The 27998-nt window shown below is 50.3% G+C and overlaps 1 protein-coding gene across 2 annotated transcripts in view; it reads right to left on the reverse strand.

The window, feature by feature from the left end:
- Nucleotides 1-27998, reverse strand: part of EYA2 (EYA transcriptional coactivator and phosphatase 2) — a 172027-nt gene that overhangs the window by 140046 nt on the left and 3983 nt on the right. Inside the window, exon 1 of one of the 2 annotated variants that reach the window (XM_004586086.2) lies at nucleotides 5164-5338. The exons of the other annotated variant lie outside the window; for it this stretch is intronic. The gene's annotated coding sequence lies outside the window, so the exon portion shown is untranslated. Of the gene's footprint in view, nucleotides 1-5163; nucleotides 5339-27998 lie in introns of those variants that run through there. 2 annotated transcript variants of the gene reach the window in all.

The following is a 27998-nucleotide window of genomic DNA, read 5'->3' on the forward strand; positions in this document are numbered from 1 at the left end:
CTCTCTCGCACACAAGCTCATCCTAGTGAGCACCAATGCCGGCCACCTCTAAGTTGACCTATTTGCTATCAGCGTGTGTGAGAATTAGGCAAAGAACTTAAACAACACTTCAAGCTCATGTTAAAACAATCACCCTGTGGAATTTGCCCCTTTCCAAAGCAGAAGTGTATATGTTTTCAGCATAGTTGCTTTTGCTATAATTTTCTTTCTTGGCAACCCCACGTCTCACCATGAAACCCCAAGTATGCACACGGCAGAACAATGAAGTGATGGTGGCAACAGACGTTGGCTGGCCCTGGCACAGTGCTGCTGTATGAAACTAATGTCTTCTGGCTAAGACAGGGGACGTGTCTTGCAGTTAGGGAGTGACGCAGAGAAAGGGAAGGGAACCGCAGATGCAGCCGACGGGAGCCACAAGAAAGTGGCTCTGTGCACTCAGCCCTCGCCCCTCATGACATGGGGGTAGGCGGAAGCCACAGTTCCAGCCTTTTCCCTTTGGTGGCTTTCAGAGAACACAATTCTGTGCTCTGTACCTCTACAAGGGGATCCGCTCGAACCTGCAGCAGCCAGGAACGCACAGACTTCCAAAAGCCTAAAACTTTACCTGAAACCCAGAAGGGGAACAGAAATGGGGAAGCCACGGCCACAGAAACTGCTCACATTGCCACGTTCTGAGCCAGTGCTGGGGGCTAGCAGAGGACAAAACTCTCCCTATAACCTCCGTGCAACGCAGCACCACTCACTGGGTTTGAAAGCTGTTTGCACTCTCAGACATCTGCATTCCTCTACGCGGTCGAAGCCCCTTTCGCTGGGCTCTCAGGACTCTGGGCTGAGCCCCTCTCCTCCAGCCTGCCACGTTCTGTCCCCTCTGGCCCAAGCCTCCTCTCAGGGCTGCCCTGTGGACACACAGCCTACCCGCCCCAGATCCAGGAGGGCAGTGGCCAAGTTCAAAGTGGCCAAGATGCATCGCCCGGTTACCTGACCCCTGGAGACCACCTGCTCCGTTCTCCCAATGTTGACAATCCAATGCTAAACAGTGACCCAGCAGAGCAACACAGCACCTTCCCGTAAGCCTGACCTGGTCTGTGTCTACCGTAATATTTCAGGGCCTGTCCACTGCCGGTAAATTTATTGACTCATTTTAGGAACTGAAAAGTGTGGCATTAGGTATCGAAGAAACAAATTAAATTAGCCCTGGAAAATAAACAGCCATTTTCCTTCACCCAACCTGCTGAATGTCACGGCTCCCAAAAGCTTGGACTTGAGGTTTCTAAATACTTAAGTTTTTTTTTTTTTTTTTTACTTGCCAGGGCAGCTTCAGAAAACAGCTATGCACTGTGAATTTAAAATCACCCAAGTGCAGAGGCTTCCTCTCACGGAAACGAGAGCCGAGCCGCAGGCTCCACTGTACGTGGCTGGGCTGTGCACCGCCGCGAACGCAGGGCCCGGGTTCTGTAACTCCAAGGCTTTGCACGCGTCGTCTGACCCATGACTCAGTTTCCTCACTTACACTATTGGCAGGATCAACAGGACTCTCACAACATTGTGGGAAATATTCACCCTTTAAAATGCACAAGAGCTGGCTTGCAGCCTGGGATAACAAGGACCCCTCAAACGGCAGGAATTGTCATCATCATGAATGCAAAGATATTACTGCGGCAAGAGAGAGAAACAGCCGCAGAATCCAACTCGATGCAAGTAGGGGAATTCAGTGTTTAAAAAAAACAACAAACAAACAAAAACAAAAACAAACATTCAAAACTTACAACTTCCTACTCTGGCTCCCTAAATACACCTGGCAGATACCTTCCTACCTGGAAGCTGATTTGAAATCCCCTGCAATAAAGAACAAGCCATGGCCCCCTCTAATTCATCGACAGACACCGGTCCATAGTTCCTGTCACTGAGGGCCTGCCATCTGATGCGGGAGGTGCAACCCTCTCAGATTAGAAGTGGTGTTAGGCAAACACCATTAGGCCGGGGAAGAACTCCACACAATGAAAATGGAGCATTGTCCCCTGCAAATTCTCTAATTGTTTCCCTACAGGGCCTCCTGCCTGTGGGTTTAGGGCTATTTGAAGTGCCACAAAGGAGAAAGGGGAAAACTGATAGGGGTGGACCAGGGACCAGGCTCAGAGCAGATGGGTGGACTAGAGGTGGAAGCTGGGCACTGTGTGTGTTTGTGTGTGTGTGTGTGTGTGTGTGTGTGTGTGTGTGTGTTCTGTCAACAGGCAGTGTTTTCTCGGCGCTGGGCTAATTGTAAGGGGATTCCTTCTAAGCAGGGTCCACCAGCCGCATTCATGGAGCTTCTGACTCCACCACACAATCCCGGGCTGGAACAGGCAGAGGGTTCTGCCTCCAGAATGCTCCCCTACCCAGCCCCTGATCCTTCCACAGCCCTACACTTGAGGCCAGAACCCCCTTTCCCTTGAAGCTGTTAGTTCGCAGGCTTCTGCCTGGGGCCGCACTTGCTTGATGCCAAGTGCCCAGGTGAGGAGAGGGAAAGGACTGACCCTTCTCTCCTCCTGCTCACTTGGAGAATACCTGATGGGGACTGAGTTCTCCTTCCCTTTGGGGCACCCTGGGGGTAGAAAGGGAGCCTGCCCAGCAGAGAGAAGCCCCCCAGCCCAGCTGCTGCTTCCACCCGCAACACGTAGGGCTACAAGCAACAGGCGTCTCCACCAGCCTCCTCCGTTCCCTCCTGCCAGCCACCACTTCACTCTTCCTCCTGCCCAGAAAGGCGTCTGCCTGAGTGCGGGTCACCCTGTTCCTTCCCTGTGATGGCCTATGATGTTATTCTACAAGGAGTTTATGGCGGGCCTAATGAGCTTCAAACTGGGTATACCAGCTGAGGACACCTAAAAAACATCTAGCAGTAATGCTGGGCTTTCTGTATAACTCAGGTCTCTTGCGCCTGACACAAGTTATCTTTGGAAAAGCAACTGAAAAACTATGGAGACAGTTTCTTCTTTGTGGGGAAGGAGTCCTCTTGTCATGGAGCAACCAAAATGCGTCTTAAAGTGGACGTGCAGGGATCGCACGTATTATCATTTTTCAACAGACTACTGGGATCTCAGCAACGGGCTCAACCCAATCCAAAACGCCCTCCTCTGCTCGGCCACGGAGCCCCGGGCCGCGGGCTGCTCAGTTCTCCCTGCAGCAGCTAGCATTTTATCAATTTATCCGTCTGGAAGGCTGCTTGCCATCGCTATGTGCAATTCAAAGCAGAAGTTGGACCGCATATTTCAAACAGCGTGTCTTGGGTGTTTTTGCCAAGTGGTAATTCTATAGCAAGTCAACAAATCATCTCTCTTTACGATGTGTTTAACGCAACACAAAAGGCATGAAAAGAAGATTTTTAAACTGATGTGATTAAAGGCACGCAGGTTTTCCTTTTCCTTTTGTTTTTCTTTTTTATTTTTTGCAAATCCCAAAGTACTGGGGTAAGACGTCTGCTTCTTCCTTTTCCTTCCTTTAGTTATTTGATATTGAGAAAATGATTTACGTGTTTGTGCGCACACAGCCGCTACGCCGGGCGAGCTTTTTCCAGCTGGAGGAAAAGTGGCCCTTCCTTTAAGATCAACAGTCAGTGCTAACGCACCAAGCTCAAGGGAAGGAGAGGGGACCAGGAACGTGAGAAACTGCTGGAAAAAAAAAAAAATGCAGGTCCATTCGGATCTGACCCCATCGGTCTTTTCATAATTTAGCCTCCGCCAAAGAAAAGGAGATTTTGCTTCGTCAAAAGCAAGATTCACACCATCACCATTTGTTAGAAAAATTGCCCCTTAGCTTGGCCCAGCCTGGGGCAGGGCAAGGAAATTAAAGTTGGAGGGATGAACGTGATGGGATAGGGCAGGGGGGATTTTTTGGATGGAATTGTTTCACAAAGCTTATTTTGAGAAGGAGGCCTCTCTCTTTTTCTGTTTCCTCCTTTCTTACTGGGCACCGTGGACAGCCACTCCTGTTAGGTGGTCACCAACGGGCTGTTGCTGCGGCTGCCGGCCCAGAGGCAAACTCCAGCGCCCAGAACTTCAGCAAGCAAAGGCCCCAGGACGGGAACATATGGAGTGTGCGGGGCAGCGTTGCCCGCTGGACCTCGTTCCTTCCGGGAGCCCGCGACAATCTCACACAGGAAACTCGGTGCTCAGACTGGCTCACCAAGTTGCTGAACCCCGTGCTCTGTTCTGCTTTGCTTCATGCACCCAAAGAGATTCAAGACCACTTGCAACATTCCCAGACCCAGGGGGAGAGACATGGTTTTACCAAGGCGCAGCCTGGCGCAAACTTTGAGAAAGAGCTCAGAACGCTGTGGCGGCGCCTGGAGCGCACCCCAGACTTGGCGATGCCGGTACCGGACCTCGCCTTCCCCGAACTTGCAAACGACCTGATTCGTAGGGGGCAGGAAGTACCTTTCAGGACCCAGGGCCGGATCCCTCAGCTGCGGGACTCCAAGACGATTCCATCCCCCACTTTGTCCCGTTACAACAAAACCTTCGCCTCCTCCCGGGACCGCCCGGGGACGCCAAGTTCTGCAAGTTTGAGCGCCACCGCGGCAGACTCCAGGGCTGCCCGCTTGGGTCCCACGCGCCGACAGCCTGACCCGCAAACCAGAGGAGTTCCTGGAAAGGGAAGGCTGGGCCGCCGCGACGGCCCCATCCCGGGCTCCCGGTGGCTTGCCCTGGGCCAACCCCGGTTCCTTACCAACGTTACCAAGCGCTGGCACCTGGAGCTTCTTAGGTCCGCTGCAGTGCCCCTCTACCCCAAGTTTGTTTTTGTTTTTCCAAACCTCAGGAGCCATAAATGTAACCAAACGCAAAGACCCAACCGCATCTACACCGCCTGCGCGCCGTGCACTTGTCCCGCGCGCGGCAGTGTGAACTTCAGGCTCGTTGTCCCCTCGCCCCCTCACCAAAGCACATGCGGAAAACGAGGCTCCGAGCCTGAAAGGCCCCTTCCCGAGAGGGATTCTGCCCTATTCCCCCTCTTTCCCTAGCACCGAGTGGTCCTGGGAGCACCAGACGCCCACCCAAGCGCTCCGACAGCTAGGAGGCCCCGCTCGCTCAGCGACAGGCCCCAGGCACCAAGCGAGAGGATTCCCCAGTCACTCCCTGCCCAGCGAATCCCGGTGGCCGACCTGAGGTGGGCACCGCGGGCTGTACTCACCGCGCGCAGTGGAGAGGACGCCCCGGCGCGGCGCGGGTCCGACTGCCGCCCGCCGGCACGCTGCTGCTTCTGTTGCCTCCGCCTTCTGGGCTGCTGCGGCCGCTGCCTGCGCGGGGAGGACCGGCCCCTTCCCCTCCCTCGGCCGGGCCCTCCCTCTGCTCCCGCCCGGGTCCCCGCGCCGCCGCGTGGGCGCGTGGGCGCGTGGGGGCGCCGAGGCGCGGCGCTGGGATCCACGGACGCACGCGGCCGGCGGCGGCACGCGGGGAAAAGCGCTCGGGCCCTGGAGCTGCAGCCTGGAACTGCTCCGGGCGCCTGCAGCCAAGGCGTGCGCGCTCGGCCTTGCGGGTCCTGCAGGAGGCCGAACGCCAGCCTCCTCCCCACCCACCGCCTCTCCTGCTATGCCACCTCCTTCCTGGGGCAGTAAGAGCCCCCACCACCACCACCCTGCAGCTCAGGCAGGGCCTCTGGGGAAGAAAACACGCTGGGAGTGGGGCCTTGTTAAGGACGCATTTATTCATTCATCCATCCACTCATTCATTCGTTCAACGTGGACATGGCGTCACACTCCAGTTACATCTCCTGGCAGATTTTGCTAGAATCAGATCCATTCTCTGCTCTTCCGAGGAAAGCCGGATGGCAGACAGAAGCAAGGCCACACTAGCAAGTACCCTTATTGTGATGAGGTCTGTGATTTTCATTATAGAGCAGTCAGGGAGGGCCTCTAGGAGGGAGTGACATCCAGAAAACACCTTAGGAGGTGGTATCTGGGGGAGAAGGGCTTTACCCACTTTACAGATGGGAAAACCGAGTTCTTGAAAGTTGGTGGTGTAACCTCCACACACACGCCCAGATCTAGCACGCCCTCCCCTCCCCCCCCCACACCTGCTATTTAATTCCCCTTCCCATGTCAGGCACCCCCACCTTCAACTGCCTTCCATGGCACCCAGGCCCTTTCCCTCCTGCTCTGGCCATGGAGGGAGCTGGCACCCTGCAGGCTCAGTCACTGTGGGGTGGTGGCTGTGCACCCAGCACCCCGGGGTGGGGCCACAAGGAGTGAAGGTGGGCTAAACTTGTCCTGTGTGAGAGAGGCCATTCTCACCAGGTGCTCTGAAATTCTAGCGAAACTAAGCACCCAAACCATTATTTGCTTTCCCTGGCAGCCCCTGGGCCCATCCAAGGTGAACCGGCTTCGCCTGATTCCCACTCACAGACTCACAGGCACATGTGGTGGATGTGCCTTTGACAAGGAAATCCCAGCAGAGGGAGAGCAGCTGAGCTGGCATGGAAACCAAGGTGTGTGGGCTCCCATTCCCTGGCTTTCACCGTGAGGCCTGGAGATCTCAGGTGCTGAAGTCCCGGCCTCTGCGCTTGCCTGGGCCCCTTCCTGAGGGCCTGTCGGGACCTAGTGACACACCCACGTGGTCACTTGTTCAGGGAAAATGTGTCTGAAACATTGGCCTTGGGCTGGCAGTCGCTCTCCATCTGCCCCGATTCCCACATGTTGCTGAATAGAAAAGTCTGGAAGAAACTGGTGGTGATCTTGGGATCCAGCAGAGGGAAAGTTGGGCTGGGAATTTTGTAATGTTAGATTATTTTTAAATTTTATTCATTTTTTTAAAAAGACTTATTTATTTTTATTGGAAAGGCAGATTCATAGAGAGAAAGAGAGACAGAGAGAAAAATCTTCCATCCACTGATTCACTCCCCAAATGGTTGCAATAGCCGGAGCTGAGCCTATCTGAAGCCAGGAGCCTCTTCCAGACCTCCTATGCAAGGTCCCCAAGGCTTTGGGCCATCCTGTACTGCTTTCCCAGGCCACAAGCAGGGAGCTGAATGGGAAGTGGAGCTGCCGGGACACGAACTGGAGCTGATATGGGATGCTGGCATTTGCACGGTGAGGATTTATAGGTTATTTTTCAGCCTCTTCAAATCAGCCTCCCCCAGCTCAGGGAGAAGCAGGTGTACTCAGCAACAGACACCATGCTCTAGAGCAGCTTGGCTTCCAGCAGTGACCATCCTCTGCCCAGCTACGGCCGCAGGGAGCTTCACTTGGGACGAGATGGAGAGGGGTGGTGTCTGTCTCTGAAGCAGGTTGCCAGGATGCTCGTTGCCTGGTTATCGGGAAGATTCACAGAGGTCATGCGTGGTGAACATTTGCTGTGACTACAGCTGGCACTCCTATTGCTTACGAGATTTAATCCCTGCCCACCCAGCCATGCTTCCCACAGCACCTCTGCAGAGAGCATCTTAATGCCCTCCAGAACGGTTTCATTTCTCTTGGCCCATGAACCTTAGTGATATTTATTTCCCTAAGGGAATCAGCAGGAATAGGAAGTATCAGATGAATCGCATGCAACTAGAATGTACACAGTGTCACTCAGGATCTTCTGGGAGGTCATTCCAGGACCCCGTCCTGCCCCGTCCCACCCAAACCCACAGGCACTCAAGTCCCATTTGTAGAATGGCCTGGTGTTTAACCTGAACCCGCATAGCTTCCTGTAAACTTCAGACCTGCCATATCTGATACCATGGGAATCATTGTGATGTGACGTTGTTAAATGACAAGAAAAAAAAATATACAGATGCGATTTTCCTTTGAGAGATTTCTGATCCAAGGTTGGTTGAATATATGAGTCCTGAACCCATAAGCGTGGATGGCTGATTCTACATCTGTGCCCTGCCTATGAAGGCACTGGGCCAACACATGACCCGTGCTTCCTCCCGTGGGTCACAGGAACAAATGTCAAACACTCAGGAATGAGGAGTTCCTCCCCCTAAAACCCCAGGGGTTAATCTAGTTCCTTCAAACCCTTTTCACTTCACTAGAATCAAGCCCATCATTTCATAATATGGGGCCCCACCCCAGAGGGAGGGAGGGAGGGTGGAGGCAGGTGCTTGTTAATTGCATGGGTCCTTGTCCCAGGCAGTGGCTCTCACCACAGCTGTACACTGGAATCTCCAGGGGGGCTTTCGCACTCCAATCTAAGGCCCTAGCCCAGGACGGTTTAAGTCAGGCTCTGCAGGTGGGACTGTGACATGGGGGGGGGGGGGTGAGCCTGGTTGGGGAACTTGGGAAACTTCCCTGGTGGGCCATAGCTCCTGCTGGTGATCACGTGATTCAGACCTGGGTGTTGGTCAGGCTGGGCAAGGTAGCTCCACCCATTGGCAAGTGTGTGGACTGGTTCTGGAGAGGGTGACCCAGGTAGGGCCAGGTCAAACCTTAGCATGTGCAGGAGCCAGGCTGGAGTGTGGGTCATGCTGGGCTAGGTTTGCATGAGCAAGGGATGTAGACAGACTGGCAGGGTTAGGCTGCATTACCTACCAGTGAGAACTGAGACTGGGGGAGGGTCAGGCCAGGCCAGGATGCGGCATCTGATGGCAAAGGCTGAGACAGGGGATGGGCTATGCTGAGCTGGGTCAGAGCAATCACTGGCATGCGCAAGATCTGTGGGGAACGAAGGGGATGCCCAGCTGGGTGGTGAGCACAAGAACCAGAATGAGGGTGCAATCTGGGCTGGACATGGCTGTGGTGTCCCTCTACATGAGTGTGGGGTGCACCAGACTGGGCTAGAGTCCAACACTCACTGGTACTCTTGAGAGCCAGGATGCTCCCTCATTCTACAGGTTCCTCAGTGAAGACCCTGGGCACACAAAGGAAAATCAAGAGTAAATTAGGTGTAGGTGGGAGTTATGGCACAGCATGTTAAGCTGCAGCTTGGATGCTTGTCTCCTGCAGGAGTGTCTAGGATCGAGTCCCACCTCAGCTTCCCATGCAGCTTCCTGCGAATGTGCTCCCTGAGAGGTGGCAGGTGATGGCTCGAGTACCCGAGATCCTGTCACTCGTGTGGCAGATCCAGTTGGGGTTCCTGGCTGCTAAGGTTAGCCTCCCATTCTAGAAGAGCATGTGACTGAAGAGACAGGGAAACCCTCACTCAAGGTCAGAGACAGAAGGACCTTTGAAAAGTGCTGCAGAAAATGGTGCAGAAACTGCGCCTGTCCTCTGGAAACTAGGACAGCTGGCCTCCGGCTGTGCAGGCTACTCAGGCGAATTGCCGAGGCTTAACCAGCCGTCCAAAGGAGCAGCTGCGAGCTTCCACGGGTGGACCGGGGCTGGAGCTTGCCCGGAGTTATGAAATCGCTGACTTCATGGTTCCAAGAGGGTCCGGGTCATTCTCCCTCCACCCCCAGCAAGGGCCTGGGCTGTGCTCTGGCCCCGTCTCTGCTGTTACACAACCCCCACGGTGCTGAGTGAGGACTCCCCACACCGGGTGGGAGAATGAGCTGGATACCTGGGGGGATTCAGAAAGCTTTCCTCGTATGAAGGCGGCAGCAGGTCTCCGCTAGGAAACACTGCTAGGAAAGAAAATTAACACACACTCAAACACATACACACCTCCACCCCTACTTTCTCTCATACGCAGAAGTTAATTCAGAATGGAATGAAGACTTGCAACATCAACCCTAAAACCGTGCAACACGCAGAAGCAAACAGAGAAGTAACGTCATTGCAAGCTTGGAGCAGGCAAAGTTTTCTTACAACACAAAAACCCAGAAACCACGAATGAAAACATTGATGATTTGGACTTTGTCAAAATTTAAAACGTCTGTTCTTCAAAAGATAGCATCGAGAAAATATAAGCCAAGTTCTGGGTGGTAGAAATACAAAAAGTACAAGTTTATCAGACAGGTATAAAAAACATATAGTTTATTACAAATACATGATGAACTTTTAAAAACTTAGTAAAAAAAGATTTTTTAAGGGCAACATTTTTCTTAACCATCACCAAAAAAAACCCAAAAATGAATCCAAGCGACCAAAGGCACAAAAAGAATGCTTGACATCCTGAACCATTGCAGGAATGAAAATTAAACTTCCGTATTGATTTGATTTGTCAATTAGAATTTTAATATAGAGTGGAATTGTTGTCTGAATGTGTAATTCAAAAATAGAAGTCTTACTAAGTTGCCATGTAATGCTGGAGCATGTGAGACTTCACAATTTGTCATGAAGCGTGATTTATTAGATTTATAAAAGCACTTACTTGAGTATGTGGAAATGTCAGAGAGCTGAAGCATTTGGAAAGAAAATCCAGAATATCGAATTTAGCAATACAGCCTGCAATGTTTGAAAGCCTTGCAATAGTGAATGTTGGAAGGCTAACTTCATTTCTCTATGGGACCCAACACTCACCAATGAGTTCCTTTAAAACAATGACTGTCTTTATCATGCTAGACCTATAAATAGAACAATTGATGAGAAAGGAAACTTCAGAACTCAAGGGGAAAATGAGACCTGGTCCATTGCAGCGTGAGGAACTCAAAATTACTTCCTAGAATTTGCGTACAGTTCGTTCTGTGCACAAAACCACCCAAGCTCACGGAACACAGCACAGATGATCGACTCTGAAACAAGCCACGGGGAGCACAGGGTCCCCTCTCCTCCAAGCAATAAGTGTCCCCCTGGTCCTCCTTCCTGGCCCCCTGCCATGGTGGAATTAGCCACAAACACAAGAAAATTCTTTTCAGTGACCTAAGGCGAAGAAAGGGCATTCATTATGCCGGGCTTTGGAACAAATTTGAAATACTCAACCACTTAATTCTTCAAAACCGAAGAATCTAAACAAACACTTGACTGCTGAACAAATGGATCCTTCTTGCCAAGAGCCCTGTTGCTTGGGAGAGCCTCCTCCCAGCTTCCAGCAGCGGAGTTGAGTCCTGTGGCCTGCCCTCTTTGCTAGTGGAGAAAACACGAAGAGGGGAAGAGCTGTGAGCATCTGACCCGGGCTCCTGGCCAGGCTGTGGGGAGGCTCCAACGCAGCCACCTGTTGGTGAGCATCGCTTGGGTGGGACTACCTCTTCAATCCATCACTGTCATTCCCTCCAGCAGTTAGGGATGTAGGGTTGAGGGTATGGGCTTTGGCTACGCCTGGCAGAAAAGCATATCTCCAAAGAGATTTTTTGAGGATGCTCTATTTTCTAAGTTTGGAGGGGTACCTTTGTGGTCATCTGGATCATGGTGCATAAGGAGCTTCCATTACGTAACCCAAGATGGCTGCCTTAACGCCAGTCATCGCAATCTGTATTCCAGCCATGAGCAGATGATGGGGAGGTGTGGGAGGAAGAGCTACAGGGCATGTCCTTTCCCTCTAGGTTATTGCTCAGAAGTTGAACTAGTCACACTATCCATTTCTGGATGTGGCCATGGCCCATGTACAGGGGATTCTGGGCAACACAGGCTTAATCTGGGGAGAAGGTGCCAAGATAAGTCATCTATGAGCCCGGCGCGGTGGCCTACTGGCTAAAGTCCTCGCCTTGAAGATGTCAGGATCCCAATGGGCACAGGTTCTAATTCCAGCAGCCCTGCTTCCCATCTAGCTCTCTGCTTGTGGCCTGGGAAAGCAGTCGAAACGGCCCAAAGCCTTGGGACCCTGAAACCTGCATGGGAGACCTGGAGGAAGGTCCTGGCTCCTGGCTTCAAATCTGCCCAGCACCGGTCATTGTGGTCACTTGGGGAGTGAATCAGTGCACAGAAGATCTCCCTCTCTGTCTCTCCTCCTCTCTGTACACCTGACTTTGCAATATAAATAAATAAAACTTAAAAAAAGAAAAAGATAAATAGTCCATGGTGGAAAATGGACTTCGGCACCAGCCAACTGTCACTGCCACTTTCAACTGAATTCAACAGGATGGTAAGTTTTGTGTGCATTGCAACTTCTCTCGTGAAATATTCCTCATGCCTTCAGATCAGAGTCACCACAAAAGAGGGCAATTTAGGCATTTTTCCTACAAAATAAATATATATTTCAAAAATAAGACCATGATATATTGTATATGCATGTAGTACATGTGGTACTAGGTTTTATAATGCTATTGTTGTATACTGTTTATGATGTGATAATATTGTTGAAATTCTAGTTGTTTAGTGGAATGCCCCTCACTGAGATGACTTAGGTGTCTCACAGGGAGGTTCGGGTTGAACCTCTTGGACAGAAAAGCCGCAGGACGGATGCTGTGTTCCTTGTTCTGCTCACGGTGACCTTGACTCTGACAATTAAAATGATGTCTGCCAGCTCCCTGCTCCGCTTCCCCCATTGCCAAATGACTTCCTTTCTTTTGCGGGGAAATATTTTAAAGCTGTACATGTACGACCCTCTTCGCACGAAATAATGGATGTTCTGGGAGCCAGGAGTTCCGGTCCGTTGCTCTCTTATGTGTGTGGATGTCCAGGTTGTTCCAGGCGTGGCTGGGGGAGCCCCGTCCCTCTTGCCCCCCCAGTCGCTTGGGCCTTGCTTCCCTTCGGACTGAAACAAATACCCAGGTTCGTTTTCACTTGTCTTGTCCCACACTGGGATTAGCTACTTGTCTGAAAGGCTCTGCTTTCTTTTAGTGGAAAAATGTTTAAATAACAACACTTTAGCTTCAAGTCTGTTCATTGCTCTTCTGGTGTCACTCTATCTATCTATCTATCTATCTATCTATCTATCTATCTATCTATCTATCTGTCTGTCTATCTGTCTATCTATCTATCTATCTATCTATCTATCTGTCTATCTATCTATCTATCTATCTATCTATCTATCTATCTGTCTATCTATCTGGGTGAAAATGGAGGGACCAGAAAGAAGCAGGCATGAAGAGCTGTGACAGGGAGTGAAATGCAAGCACTTCCCGGGTTGCCACGGTCTCTCTCTGGGGTTGCCCTGTGTTCCTGCTATTCCACATGAGCATGCAGATACTGACGGGACAAGTGCAGGCCCTCTCAGGTGCCCACAGCCCCTGTGCTGAGACTCCCAGCAAGTGCAGCCCACCTGGGGGTGAGGCCAGAAGGCCAGAGGTGTCTGAGTATTCATGGAAGTTGGGCAGGGCAGAGACAGAGAGCTGGTGGGACATGGGGCTAATCTTGAGTCAAGGCTCCAAGCCCCTGTTCCATTGTCCCATCAGACTTGACCTACAAAGTACAAATCCAGGGGCAAGCATTGTGGCACGGTTGGTTAAGCAACTGTTTGCAATGCCACACCAACATCAGAGCACAGATTCGGGTCCTGGCTTCTCTACTTCTGATCCCACTTACTGCTATTAAAGAGGATGAGGTCCTATGTTCATAGAAAAGCTCCTGGTTATATTGCTAAAGGAAGAGGAACCACAAATAGCAGAAAAATATGGACTTGTTTACATAAACACAAAACAAAACAACACATCTCTCTCTCTCCTCTTCCCCACTCCCTCATCCCACTCGCCCAGCTCTCTGTACACCCTCTGGCAAGGTGCATGGAAACATGGCATCAGTGGTTATGGACGAGGAAGACAAGTGGAAAGGCATTCTGTCACTTTCTCCCTATCATACCTCACGAGTTCAAGGGCGTGACAACCTCGCAGCTTGGTTAAGTTGCATGGGCTGCAGCAGAGCATAAACACAGCCCCATCCGAGGAGGAGTTTCACGTCATCTGGCTACAGGAACCGTCTTAGAAATCTGCTTGCCATGGTACCTCAAACTTGCAATGGCGAAAACCCAGGCCTTTGTTTTCCCATTGGTAAAGGGGAAATTTTGGTAGTGGGAAGAAGGTGGCAAAGGGAGACTTACCAGGAAAGTAGTTCGTTTTCCAAACGGGTATTTTACTAAGCAGGTGACGAAACTTATAAGCCAGAGATTTAATTTGAGGATTCATTAAGCCCTACTGTCTGTGCTCATTCTAAATCATCCCTTCAAGCCACAGTGCTCTGAAAAATCCATATTTAAAGGGTTTGTGAAATTGAATCACCTCCAGACAATTATTTTGAAAAGCTAATTCATGCTTGATTATTAAGTAAAATTAAGTCCATTGCTTAGATTCGAAGTCTCCCCTACTTCTTTGGGTACAATTATATTTTATGAAAAACTAAGGCTCCAGGTAACTGGCATGCTGGGAGGGCAAAGACTGAAGTAGGGAAAGTGAGCCCAGTAAAGGGGGCTTCGTGTGTATCTGCTCATTTGGAAAGAGGGTTGTCTTCATACAGGCAGGTGCATGTCTGCATCAAGTGAGTCTCCCAGGTGAGTACCAAGTGCTGCCCTCAGGTGCAGGATCTGAGCAGACTTGTCTACACCGCCTATGGCTTCTCAAACAGGCGCCTCGGCCCTGTTTGCCAAGAAATACACAGACTGGCACACGCTTTCCAAAGGTGCGTGTGCCAGAGGAAGTCATGGCTGATGTTACTCTCCCTGGCCAGCCCTTGGGTGCTCTGTGCCCAATAGTGACCTGTTCCCTCCCTCTCTGTGAGGGAGGCCCTTCCCAGGCCAGCAAACACCACCCACAGAAGCCAGCAGGGAGCATGCTAGACAGCCTGCAAAAAAGGGCTTCCCAGACAGTGCCTCTAGCAAACCGTATTGAAAGTGCTCTCAGGCAGCAGGTTGCAAACTGGCCTCAATGTGGTTTGTGAGTCCAGCAGTGTCCCCAAAAACAAATGCAGTAACAAAATGAGATGCCTTCAGTAGTAAAAAGACTATGTAACACACTACCTGGGTTCCCAATCCTCCTGGCAGACCCACTGTCTACCTGCTGTGGCTGGTTGTCCTGCCTCCGTAACAGCAGCTGCTGGGAGCTGAGCCGTGATTATTACCCCCATTCACTTTGGTCTCCATTACCCCCTATTGTCTCTTACCTGCACTTCATTCACTTATCTTTACTCTCTGGCTATACAGGAGTTTGAGCTTGTAGCTGTTACGTTGATACATACCTAACTTTAAAAAAAGAAGAAGAAAACTTATTTATTTGAAAGACAGAGAGCTACAGAGAGGAAGAGAGATCTTCTGTCTGCTGGTTCACTTTCCAAACAGCTGCAAAGGTTGGGACTGGGCCAGGCTGAAGCCAGGGGTCTGGAGCTCCACCTGTCTCTCCTACATGGGTGGCAAGCCACCCAAGTGCTCCGGCCACCATCTGCTTCCTCTCAGGGTGCAGATGAACAGGAGGCTGGATCAGAAGTGAAGGAGCTGGATGGCAAGCAGAATCCAGACCGGAGACAGGCTGCAGGTGGCCTGGGTGGTCACTGAACCTTCATGCCAGCCACTGCTCCTGGTGCATCGTCTTAATGCAGGTTGGCAGCAGCCCAGGGACCTCACAGTGACAGTTCAACCCAGGTTGCTGGACACCTAAGTGACCACATCTGGGGAAGGGGGGGTGTGATCTGAATGCCATCAGCAGGTGACAAACACGGCCTGTCCATGTGCAGGGCTCAAGGCAAGGGTCCTCGTGGTGGCCCCTTCATCCTGAGACTTTGTCTCCAGAGGGCCAAGAAAACATGCTCCTGGCTCCCGCTCCACTGGCCTCACGGGCCAGCTGCAGCTGTAGAACACTGGCTTCTCCCAGGGCTCCCAGCGTGGCTCTTCTTTCTGCCTCCAGCTCCATCCTGCAACAAGAAGGACCTCACCTGCACGCTCTATGTGTGTCATTCTGCATGTGGACAGAGGGGTGATGTCATCTGCTTTTGGGAAGGAAGCCCCTGGGAAGAAGCTCACACATCCCGACAGGGAAACTCCAGGATGCTAGGGAGTGAGCAGGGTCTGGGATAGTGACTTCAGCTGTGGGCACACTCATTCCCCTACCTCGTTCACTCCTTCCCCATGGACAGGGTGCAGCCAGGGGAGGACCAGAGGAGGAGATCCAGGACACTTTGGTGTTAATTGAAATAACTTTCCCCAAATACAAATAGATAAAGAGCTGAAGAGGTTCCTTGGTACATGATAGGAAAACTTCACAATTGTTCAGTCCAAGTACTTGGCCATCACCATCATCTTCAAGATCATACTTAAGAAATGAGAGAGGGGTCCCACTGTAATGGCTCAATTGGCTAATCTTCCTATTGCACATGCCAGGATCCCATATGGACAAAAGTTCTGCTCTACTTCCCATCCAGCATCCTGCTTGTGACCTGGGAAAGCAGTCAAGGACAGCCCGAAGCCCTGAGACCCTGCACCCGTGTGGAAGACCCGGAAAAGCTCCTGGTTCCTGACTTCAGATCAACTCGGCTTTTTCCATTTTGACCATTTGGGGGGTGAGCAGCAGACCAAAGATCTTTCTCTGTAAATCTGCCTTTCCAACAAAAACAAATAGATATTTTTAAAAAAAATAAGAGAGGGAACAGTGATTTCTAGAAGAGACCTGGGCTATGGAGAGACTTTTTAAAAAACATACATTTGGGGTCTGGTGCTGTAGGATAGCGGCTAAAGTCCTTGCCTTGCATGTGCCGAATCCCACATGGGCGCTGGTTCTAATCTCGGTGGTCCCGCTTCCCATCCAGCTCCCTGCTTGTGACCTGGGGAAGCAATGGAGGATGCCCAAAGCTTTGGGACTCTGCACTTGCATGACCTGGAAGAGGATCCTGGCTCCTGGCTTCTGATCAGTGCAGCTCCAAGTGGCCATTGCAGCCATTTGGGGAGTGAATCATTGGATGGAAGATCTTCCTCTCTGTCTCTCCTCCTCCTCTCTGTATATCTGACTTTTCAATAAAAAAAAAAAAAAAATCTTAAAAAAAGCCAGATGTTTGAAATTGCTCTTATTAAGGGATTATTGTTGACACATTTATATTGCTACACATTATAGACATTTCCTATGTGAATGTTCACATCTCCATAGAATTGAAAGTCCTGGCATGTGAATTTCTAATATATGTACTTTCAAATCAACCCCACCAAGTATTTCAGACATTTTAAAGTCATGAATTCAGAAAGTATAAACATTTGACAGTTTTCATTTATTTTCAAGGGAAGGAACTTAACCTCAGGGAAGACAGACATACTCAGACAAATCTCAACACCAACAACAAAAACTTCTGGGGAATTGGTGCGTGCAAGTGAAAGCCAGGAAGTACGTTTTTTAAAATAATGAGTGGTGCCAGTGGTGCCCCCTTTCGGCTGGAGGGCACATCTCAATGAGGCAGCGCCTCCATTTCTCCTGGCCACTAAAAGTCAAACAGGGCCCCAGGCCATAGCACTGATTTTAAACCACTTAAGTAAGACATGAAAAATGATGGGTGCTCAAGGTGGACAGGCAGATGGACTAACTCAGTGATGGTAAATACACGCTCACTCTGCCTAAGTTTTCTTGAGACAGCATTTATTTCTTCTCCATCAATTCTCTTTATGCTTATTGCTTGCACGTGCTTTCCTAGTCACAGACCAGGTTAAGAGGAGGGCGCTTTCAGGGGAGACTGCTTCCATGTGATTGTGGGGCTGGGCATTAGGTCGCGCAGTGCGGAAACAGTCATGTCCCTGTCAGAGTGCCTGGGTTCAAGTTCTGACTCCTCTCCTGATCCAGCTAATGCAGGTGCCGGGAGATGATAAGAAATGCTCAAGTACCTGGCTCCCTGCCACCCTGTGGGAGACCTAGATTAACCATCTGGCTCGTGGCTTTGCCCCAGCATAGCCCTGGCTGCTGCAGGCATCTGGGGAGTTGAACAAGCACATGGGAGCTTGCTCTTTCAAAAAGGTTATATATCGCGGCAGTCTATGCGCATACTTTAGAAACTGGCACCAATTTTTCAATTCCATTGCCCATGAACTTCTTGAAGTACTTTCCTATGGTAAGATAGATGTGTAATCCATAAGTGCATAAATAGTAGAATTGTTGTTTCTAAATGTTTCCTTCATCTGGGTACCTGACCGAAAGTTTGGGGAGCTTTGATGCGGGGAGGTGTTAGCCCAGGGTTTTCTGTGTCTTCAGGCTGACAGTGGACACCTCCTCCTTTTTATTCCTAGATCTCTTCAGATAACTAATGCCATCTGTTCCCGGGTGTGCAGCGTGCCCATCTGCTGACTCAGCACTCAGGAGCTGCTGGTTTCTATTTGCAACTGGAGCCACGGGGCAGCCACAAGGTGCAGTTTGCTCCTGTTTAAAGACTTGCTTTTTGGGCTGGACAGACAGCTTCTTCATCTTTCTTGTGATCTAAAGTCTTTCATTTAGGGTTAGTTCTCCTGTGAATAGGTTGGCATTGCGGGCTTCCGGTGGGGCAGCATCCTCAGAGCATCGTCCGTGACCTGTCCTGGTCCCCTGTTCCCCGTACCTTACTTTTCATGATGCTATCTGTGCCACCTGATCCAAGTGGCTTCTTCCTGGCCTCTCCACTAGAGAGGCACCTGCTTTCTCTGTGAAATTAACAAAGCTTGGAGAGGAAGCCTGCAAACTTATCCACCAACTTCAGCATTCTGGCCCTGGGTCTGATTTGCAACAATTGTTGCTGTGCTGTTTGCCTGAGGGGGCTGGATCTCCCTTTCACAGACCAGCCAGGTGAGGCTCACAGCAAAGAGGCAGCATGCCTGAGGCCACCAATGTTTGAGACTGGCTACTGTAGACCTCCAAGTGGGAAGAAGCCAGGCTAGAAAGCAGAGCAGCTGAAAGCACTGCGAGGCTGAATTCAGGCTGACAGTAAGTCCCAGGCCAAATGGAAGAGCTGAAGTGATAGAAGGGAACCTGCCCATCTGGAATTAGGCGAAGGTACCTGGCATAGGTCACAAAAGTACAAATCAAAGAAGAAAACATGAACAAAATGCCCCTTGTCGAGATGGGAAACTTTTTGAATCACAAAATGAGATGGAAAGCCGCAGCCCCAAAGATAGTATTTTCAAAAGAGGTATATGACACAGGGCTTGGGGTTGGAATATAGAAAGAATTCTCACAAATCAATAATGAGAGCATAAGTCAAATGGATTTGCGCACAAAGGGAGAGGGACATATAAAGACCCTCTGGAGATGCAAAATGGTGCCCAATTGCTCTGTTTATCAGGGACAAGTAAAAATAACAATTTAAAAAGATGTGCTTATTTATTGAAGAGACAGAATGACAGAGAGAAGGAAGGAAGGGTCTTCCATCCGTTGGTTCACTCCCCAGGTGACCACAAGAGCCTAGCTGGACTAGGCTGAGCCAGCAGCCAGATGTTCTATTTGGGTTCCCCATGTGGATAGCAGGGATCCAAGAACTTGAACCATCATCCTCCGCCTCCTAAAGCATACACTGGCAGGGAGCTTGGATTGCAAGTCCAGAGTATCTAGCACTCAAGCCAGGTACTCCAAAACAGGATGTAGGCATCCCACGGCGTGGTTAACTGCTGCATAAACCAGCTACACCTCTGTGGTGATATTCACACAACTGTAGATTGTTGCTGAAATGCATCAGGTTGAACACATAAAATGTAAAGTATACCTCAACAACCAAAAGCAAAAACCCTAAATTGCATTTATTTATGTAACTAATTAGATATCATTTTGTGTCGTAAAATTATATTTTCCTCTTGTTTCAGATTTACTTATTTATTTGAAAGAGTTAGAGAAAGGAGAGTGGGGAGAGAATCTTCCATCCACTGGTCCTTTGGTCCTCTGTTCCACTGGTCCTCTGATCCTCTGGTCCATTGGTCCACTGGTCCACTGGTCCATTCCATAGATGACCGCAATGGCTAGATAGGCCAGGCTGAAACCAAAAGCCAGGAGCTTCTTTCGGGTCTCCCCTGTGGGTAGCAGGGCCCCAAGCACTTTGGCCATCTTCCACTGCTTTCCCAGGCCATTGGCAGACAGCTGGACTCTGGAGCAGTGAAACATAATTCAGCACCCATATAGGATGCTGGCATTATAGGCAGAGACTGCATTTGCTATGCCACAATGGCTCCCCTAAACGAAGTATTTCCACCAGTGAAAACTTCATGTTCAGATAAGGAAGCTTTCACAGTCATCCTGAGCTCACTGAGTGCAGGCTCCAGCTCGCCCAGTTCTGAGGGCATGGTGGCCCAGCAGGTGAGAGCCCTGAGACTTAGAAGAACAGAAAGTGCTAGAAAAGTGAAGAGAACCCCTAAGTGATCTCAGTGCGGACTAGCTAGGCCTGTGGGTGAGTTGGCTGAAGTCGCAGACACCACCTCTGGAACCTCAAGAGTGCTCAAAGCCCCAGGTTCTAGGCCAGCCTCAGAAACCAGCAGTGACCCAGAGTAACTGAAGCCCAGACAAAGCAAACGGGTATCAGAGACACACGCCCTCCCTGCTCACCCTCACTGGCAGTTATGGACCATGCCTTTTTCTAGAATCAACTATCAGACACAAAGTGTCTGATTTATAGCAGAAAATCATAAGACCTTTAAAGAAGCAAGAAAGAAGATGTTGGAACACCACACATCCATTAGGGAAAAGAGACCCAGAAATGTCTCCTGAAGGTAGCATTGTCAGGCCAGGATTTTAAAAGGGTTGGGGTCAGAGTGCTCTAGGATACAGGAGGAAGCCAAGATAGGCATGAGGACATAGAACCGTGTGGAGATGCTCGACACAACATGTCCAGTCCTGGCAGTGAAGGGCACACGAGGCTCACCTCGCAGGAAGATGAACTGGGTCGGGGAGGAGAGCGACTCAACCAGAAACTCAGAGTTCTTGCGACCCAAGCCATCAGAGGGAAAAACGCCAGACAATTGACACAGAGGTCAGGCCGGTACAGTGCTGGCATGATGACAGTCAAATTTGTCTGTGAAATGGAACAGGACTTCTAGATGGTGATTCACACCTTCATGGCCAACTTAGTTTTGAATAAACTGCCAAGTCAAGTCAAGGGGAAAAGACCGTCTTTTTGACAAATGGCGCTGGCACGTTGCGCATCCGTAGAAAGGAAGCCAGCAGCCCCTGAGCTGGTTCTGCCTTCACGTATGCATTCGCTGTAACACAAAACCCCCAGGCATGAAGCTTCTAGAAGGAAACCTTGATGCCAGGGGAAATGGTTTCCCCTATAGGACGTGGAAGACATTTGTTGTATTTAGAAGAGACATACAGTGAAGTATGGCACAATGAAAATTTCTGCTTGTCAGTAACACCCCTGCTTTGAAACAACCCAAACACCCAGCCACGGTAAATGGATGAATAAATCATGCATGCCTGTGGTGGGATACTAATCAGCAACAAGAAGGAATGAAAGAAGGAAGCACACATGGGGGAATTCTTGGAAGTGTAGGTCGAAGGGAAGATGCCAGAAAGTACAAAAGAATAGCACTGGGTGATATCATGTATGTGATGTTCTAGAACATTCTACATCATCTTGGCAGATAGGGGTAGTGCTTGACTGGAGTGGGGCAATGAGTGACGAGACATGGGGTACAGAGTTTCCAGGCAGGGCACTACGGATCATCTACTTGGGTTTTAGGTGTGGTTAATAATGGATGTGCCCATGGACAGAGTATGTAAGGACCCTGCGTTTTATTGCATAAATACATGCTATGAATCCTGCCTGGACTTCACAAAGGAATCCATACAGGCAGCATGGTGTCCCCATCTTCAAGGTGGAGACACTGAGGCTGAAGAAAGTTAAAGTTAAGCGACACAGTGAGGAGCTGGCAGAAGCCACTCCCTTGCTGTCATGTATATGAACCCAGAAGCAGAGACACCTGCACTTAATGCAACTCCCCTCTTCCGCTACACATAAAAGCATCAGTAATGGATGAAACCCCCAAGTCCTAGGAGCTCTCATGTATCCTCATCTGGGTGTAAAACACACGAGGCCAACCTCGGGGACGCTGCACTGGGCCTCACTGACCCTGTACCCGGCTCCATATGCCCAAAAACATAGGGCACATCAGCCTTTGCAGCCCCACTGGGAAATCAGCTCTAATTAAAAAAGAAACCCGGTGGGCCAGCTAGCGTCATCTGAAAGGGTCCAACCAGAGGGCCGGACATAGGCCTTGGCTGAGCTTGGAGCCTGCTTCCTTCATGCTCTGCTCCATGTCTTGCTCCTGTGTGGCCGGGAAAAGGTGCTCAAAAAAAAAAAAATCGAACAAAACACAGCATACAATGTCTGCTCTCTGACACACAATCTTGATGCCCCGCAGTGGCCCTGGTCCACCTGCTCAGATGTGACTAAAGAGACATCTTCTGGACCACCTGTGTCCCTAAGCATCTGCCGAAGAGAACCTTGTCTCCTCGCCACCTTTTCCATTTCCTCAACAAAGCTTACGAAACAGGCAAAGCATGTGTATGTGGCTTCAATTCCCAGGCCAGTTTCCTGGCTCCAACTTCCTGGTATTGCAGACCCTGGGAGGCAGTGGTGATGGCTCCAGTAGTTGGGGCCCTGCCACCCATGTGGGAGACCCGGACTGAGTTCCTGGCCCCTGGTTTTGGCCAGTCATGTCAGATGTTTGGGGAGTAAATCAAAGATGAGCACTTACTCTCTGTTTCTCAGACAATAAACTATAAAAATATATAAGATGGGGAGCTTTGATCTTCAGGAATGATGCCAGGAGAGCCCTTGAAGGTGGAGAGAACTTCCGGTCCATGCATGAGCTTCACATCCCCAAAGGGATGGTCAAGAAGGCCAGACCCTGGGCAGAGGGGAGTGAGGGTGGGGGGCAGTGACCATGACCGTGAAGACCCTGACGTGCGGATCACCAGAGCTTCACAGTGAACACACCAGCACACAGAACTGCGGTTCCATCTTCAATTCTTAGATAGTGAGAGGAAAGTGCAGGAAGATGGAGCACTGTGCCCAACACCCATGTGCTTGGGAAATGGGGAACACTGAACCAGCAGCTTCCCTGGGCCAGGCGTGCTTGGAGCACCTGACATTGATAAACATGGTGAAGCCTTACTGGGTGATGCCATGGACAAGTTCACTTTACACAGGCAAGGTTGAGCCCCAGGGTTAAAGGAGCCTTGCTGAGTCTCCCAACAGACACAGGATCTGGCAGGCTGACTCCCTCACCTCTACTATGGGTCCTGTTGGAAGGCCGGGTGTTTTATTGCCTCTTCTTGAATGCCCCATTGAAAAGCAGCCTCGCAGAGAATAACAACGCCTTTAATCTGTACTGGGTCTGAAAGCCCCTGGAGGATCCCCAACCCGTCTTCTGAAGATGCCTCTGCTGGTGAATGAAAACTTCCCTCCCCCAGGAAGGGGGTGGGTCATCGCCCCCCTCCCCATTGCCCAGAATGCGGGTCACGCATGACCTGCTTGCCAGGGTTCCACGGAACACAGCAGACTCAGCTCCGTTCACTCCCGCCCCCACTTTCTATGATTGCTGATGGGAGAACCGGGGACAAATGCAGTCCAACTTCCATGGAAATTACCTCCTGGGGAAAACAGCCTTGCAGGCTCTGACTGCTGAGTGGAATCACTCCCGTCTTTCCAGAGTGGGCTCTGTCTCCCACGGCGGCCAGCCCTGCAGGGCCAGGGTGGAGGCCGCTGAAGGGCTGGCTCTGTCATTCTCTCTCTAAGATTTGTTTATTTTTATTGGAAAGGTAGATCAGATTTATAGAAAGAAGGAGATACAGAAAGATCTTCCATTCGCAAATTCACTCCTCAAGTGGGTACAATGGCTGGAGCTGAGCAGATCAGAAGTCAGGAACCAGGAGTTTCTTCCAGGTCTCCCACACATGTGCAGGGTCCCAAGGCTTTAGGCCATTCTTTCCTGCCTTCCCAGGTCACAAGCAGGGAGCTGGAGGAAAAATGGAGCAGCCAGAACATAAACCAGTGTCCATGTGGGATCCCAGTGTGTACAAGGTGAGGATTTAGCCAGTGAGCCATTGTGCCAGACCCTGCTTGTTTTCTAGAAGAGCTCTGTCCCAGCTTGCAGCTCCTGATTGGTGTGTACTACAAGGAGCTAATTTTTTGAGATGTCAGGACATGCTGTGCAAGGGGTCCTGTGTCAGGCAAGCTGTCCCTTCAGGCAGGAACGCCAGCACACGGACTCGCAGCTGCAGAGAGCACGCGGACTCGTGGCTGGCCCAACCTGGAAAAGTACTCTGGGTTAGTATACTCACCATAATAGCATGCAATACCTGCTGGGCTGTGCTGGGCATCGTGACTGCCCAACCGTGTGGCTTGCTTTATCCCAAGTGTGTTCAGGATCTGGTCTTGAAAAGGAATGCTTCTGGGGCCGGCATTGTGGCACAGCAAGTTAAACCACCTCCTGCTATGTCAACATCCACATGTGTGCCAGTTCCAGTCCTAGCTGCTCCACCTGTGATCCAGCTGCCTGCTATTGTGCTTGGAAAAGAAGCAAGGACTCTCCCACCTACGTCAGAGACTCCTCCAAGATGGAGTTTCTATGGCTGGCTGTGGCCTGGCCCAACCCCAGGCGTTATGATCATATGGAGACTGAGCCAGCAGAAAATCTCTATCTTTAAGAGAGAGAGAGAGAGAGAGAGAGAGAGAGAGAGAGTGTGTGTGTGTGTGTGTGTGAGACTCTTTGAAATAAATGGAAAAGACTTTAATGGAGATGTCTGAATCACTGTGTTGAGAATTCTGACATTGGATCCAGTCCCATCAGGGAAAAGGAGCTCCGAGACATTGGTAATGCCTGCTGTGGGTCCAGGAGTGGGAGATGGAGTATGTGTGTCACTAGCTTGCTATCTTGGGCTTCTACTGTCCCAGAATTCTTTATTCCCTACTTGTTCCATGAGCAAATTTTTCATCTCTTCAATTAGATTGAAACCACCCTGAGTGTATAGGCTGACTCCTTGATTTTCAAGCTTGTTAAACTTCTCTGAGCTAGTTATGAAATTGTTCAGTATGCATATGTTGGCTCCATCCTTTCTTTTTTTAAAGATTTATTTGTTTTTATTGGAAATTCAGATATACAGAAAGGAGGAGAGACAGAGAGGAAGATCTTTCATCCAATGGTTCACTCCCCAAGCTGCAATGACTGGAGCTGAGCCAATCTGAAGCCAGGAGCTTCCTCTGGGTCTCCCACATGCGTGCAGGGTCCCAAAGCTTTGGGCCGTCCTCAATTGCATTCCCAGGCCACAGGTAGGGAGCTGGCTGGGAAGTGGGGCCGCCAGGATTAGAACTGGTGACACGCCAGATGGGATCTCGGCGTGTTCAACGTGAAGACTTTAACCACTATGCTATCACGCTGGGTCTGACTCCATCTTTTCTAAGGGACAAGCTGGAGACCTCCCTCTGTGACATTCTGATTAGCCTCAGTGGTTCCCCTCGGCCAGGAATGGCCTCCCCCTTCAAGGTACCAGGAAAGACAGAGACAGCAACCTGCAGCACCGCTGCCCTGGGTATCAGCATGATGCTGGAGCCACATTACAGCCTTGAGGAGAGCAGTGCCCCTCCCTGTCAAAGGGCAGCAATAGTTCCCAAGAAGAAATGAGCCACTTCCTTCCAGAATTCCTGGGAATAGTGGCTGATCTTATGGCAGAGGGTTAGGCCAGTGCTTGTAACACCGGTACCCCAAACTGAAATGGTAGCATCCCAGACTGAAGTACTTGCTTAAGTCCTGGGTGCTCTACTTTCAGTTAAGCTCCCTACTCATATGCCTGTGAAGGCAGCAAAAGATGGTCTAAGTGCTTGCTTGGGCTCCTGCTGTCCACATGGGAGACCCCGATGGAGCTCCTGGCTCTTGACTAGGGTGGTTTGGCTCAGGCCATTGTGGCCGTTTGAAGGAGTGAACCAGTGGTTGGAAGATATCTCTCTCTCTCTCACACACACACAAACACACACACCACATACACACTGTCTAATTCCTTCTTGTTCTCGAACATTACCTTTCAACTTCTAAATGTAACCCTTTTGTATACACACACACACATGTACACACACACATATATGGAGGTTCCTGGGAGACTCAAGGATTTAACTGAGTGATTAAAATGCCATGTCCTGCATCACAAAACCCGAAACCCGGGTTTGATCCCCGTCTCCTTTGAAAACTCTTGTGCCAGTGGGGATCGTGGCAGGCAGCAGCGTCAGCTAAATGACCATGTTCCCGCCACCCATGTGGGAGTTGTGCAAGGAGCACCTGGCTTCTGCTCTGACTATTGGAGGCATTTTCAAAGTAAACCAACAGATGGGCGCTCTCATTTTCCCAAATAGACACATAAGGAAAAAGTGAACAGTTCATGGAAAATGTATTACCCAACTTCCCCCTCCCAAAAAACTATGTGTGGATTTCAAAAAATGTTGCCACTGAAAGTTTTCAATGCTATTTTCCCAGAAATATTTTGAGGTGCCCAAGAGCATGTAGAAACAGAAACACCCCAGTACAGCATGGTGCACCTGTTCACTCAGGGAACCATAGGGAGGCAGACAGCATGGTCCCAGCAGCAGCTCTGCTGCCGTCTCCGCCCTTGCTGAAGCTGAGGCCAGGCTGCACCTGCTGGATCCAAGAAGCACCCCCAACTCCCTTACTCTCAATGAAGCACTTACCTAACCCCTCAACCCAAGAATTCTGCAAGCTCTCACCCCGTTTAGTCCCCTGATTGACAGAGTGGAGATAGTTATCCCAATCAACTATTTCACTGTTGGCTGTGTTTCCAAATACCCATGCCTCCCCAAACACACACACATGAGTGCGCGTACACACACACACACGCTCAGACACTGAGTCAGAAAATCAGCTTCTTCATCTCGTTCTCCGAGGGTGTTGACGGACAGATGCAGCAGACCGTCTGCGGCAATAATGAAGCCGAGATGAAAGTGTATTTGCTCACAGGCTCCCAGCAGACAGACAGAAGACAAACAAGGCGCCTGGCTCCCTGGCAGCCTCTGCCCCTGTCAGTTCCACCGTTCACGGGGGCATCCTCGCTCATCCATCCCGCCAGCACTGTGAGTCGGGCGAGGAAGCCGGAACAGAGATCTTCTGTGATTTGCACACTGAGTTCTGACAGTTGTTGGGACAACAGCCCAAGGGGGAACACAGGCTCCCCCCAGTAGCAAGCCCTCAGTGCCTAACCACAGGGCTATGCCGCATATGTAAAGGGGATGCCACGGCTTGGCATTGTGTGACACAGTAGTTTTAGCCCTGCGGCCCGGGACAGCATCCTGGAGCACCAGCTCAAGCTCCAGCTAATCTAATTCTGATCCAGCTTCCTGCTATGTGCCTGGGAAGACAACTGAAGATGCCCAAATACACACGAGTTCCTGCCATTCCTGTGTGAGACCAGAATGGAGTGCTTGGCTCCTGGATCCTGGCTTCAACCTAACCCAGCGCTAGTTGTTGTAACATTTAAGGAATGAGCTACTAATGAATGAAAGTGCTGTGTGTGTGTGCGTGTGTGTGTCCCTCTGCCTTTCAAACAGAGAAAGTAAACCTTTTAAAAGTTGGCGTAAAGTAGAATTTTAAAAGTTTTCACGTAAAATATCTTGAAATTTAGTTTTTCATAAGCATCTTCCACAAACATGTAGAACACCCTTCATATTTAAAAATGTTTTGCACCAAAATCAGTTTACTGTTGGAGTCCATTTTCCACGGATTTGGTGGCTGGCCCTAGTGGGTGTGTGTGGCAAAGCTGCTCTGATCACATGTGGCAAGCTGGCTAACTGTGGGAAGTAGAGTCTCCACCGCTGCTCAGAAAACCAGCACGGTTCAGAATCCTCTCCGCCCACTGTTGCCACACTACAGCAGCATCGACTAGCCGCTCAGGTAATGCACACTCAAATCCCAGAACAGACTCCTCCTAAATGCAGATTGGTTCCCATGTCTGGTCTCTCCCTCATCTCCCTCTCTTCATCATCCTTGGTCTCTGTTAGCCACAATGACAAATGTCATTACTTGAAAGGCAGAGTGACAGAGAGAAGTGGAGAAAGAGACAGAGCTCACATGTCTGCTGTTCACTCCCCCAGTGGCCACACCAGCCAGGTCTGGGTCATGTTGAGGCCAAGACTCAGAAACTCCAGCCTCATCTCCCATGTGAGTGGCAGGAGCCTGAATACTCTGGGCCATCTTCTACCGCCTTCCCTGCACGTGAACAAGAAGCTGTATGGGAAGTGGAGCAGCCAGGCTTGAACACACTCACGTATGGGGTGTTATGTTGCCACACTGTCTGCCCAATAACATGGACTTGAAACAAATACTAAATGTTAGAGCAATTGGTTTGTTCCCACAAAGTTCAGACTGCATGAGGTA

Source organism: Ochotona princeps, chromosome 22, assembly GCF_030435755.1.
Source record: "Ochotona princeps isolate mOchPri1 chromosome 22, mOchPri1.hap1, whole genome shotgun sequence".
NCBI classification, from domain to species: Eukaryota; Metazoa; Chordata; class Mammalia; order Lagomorpha; family Ochotonidae; genus Ochotona; species Ochotona princeps.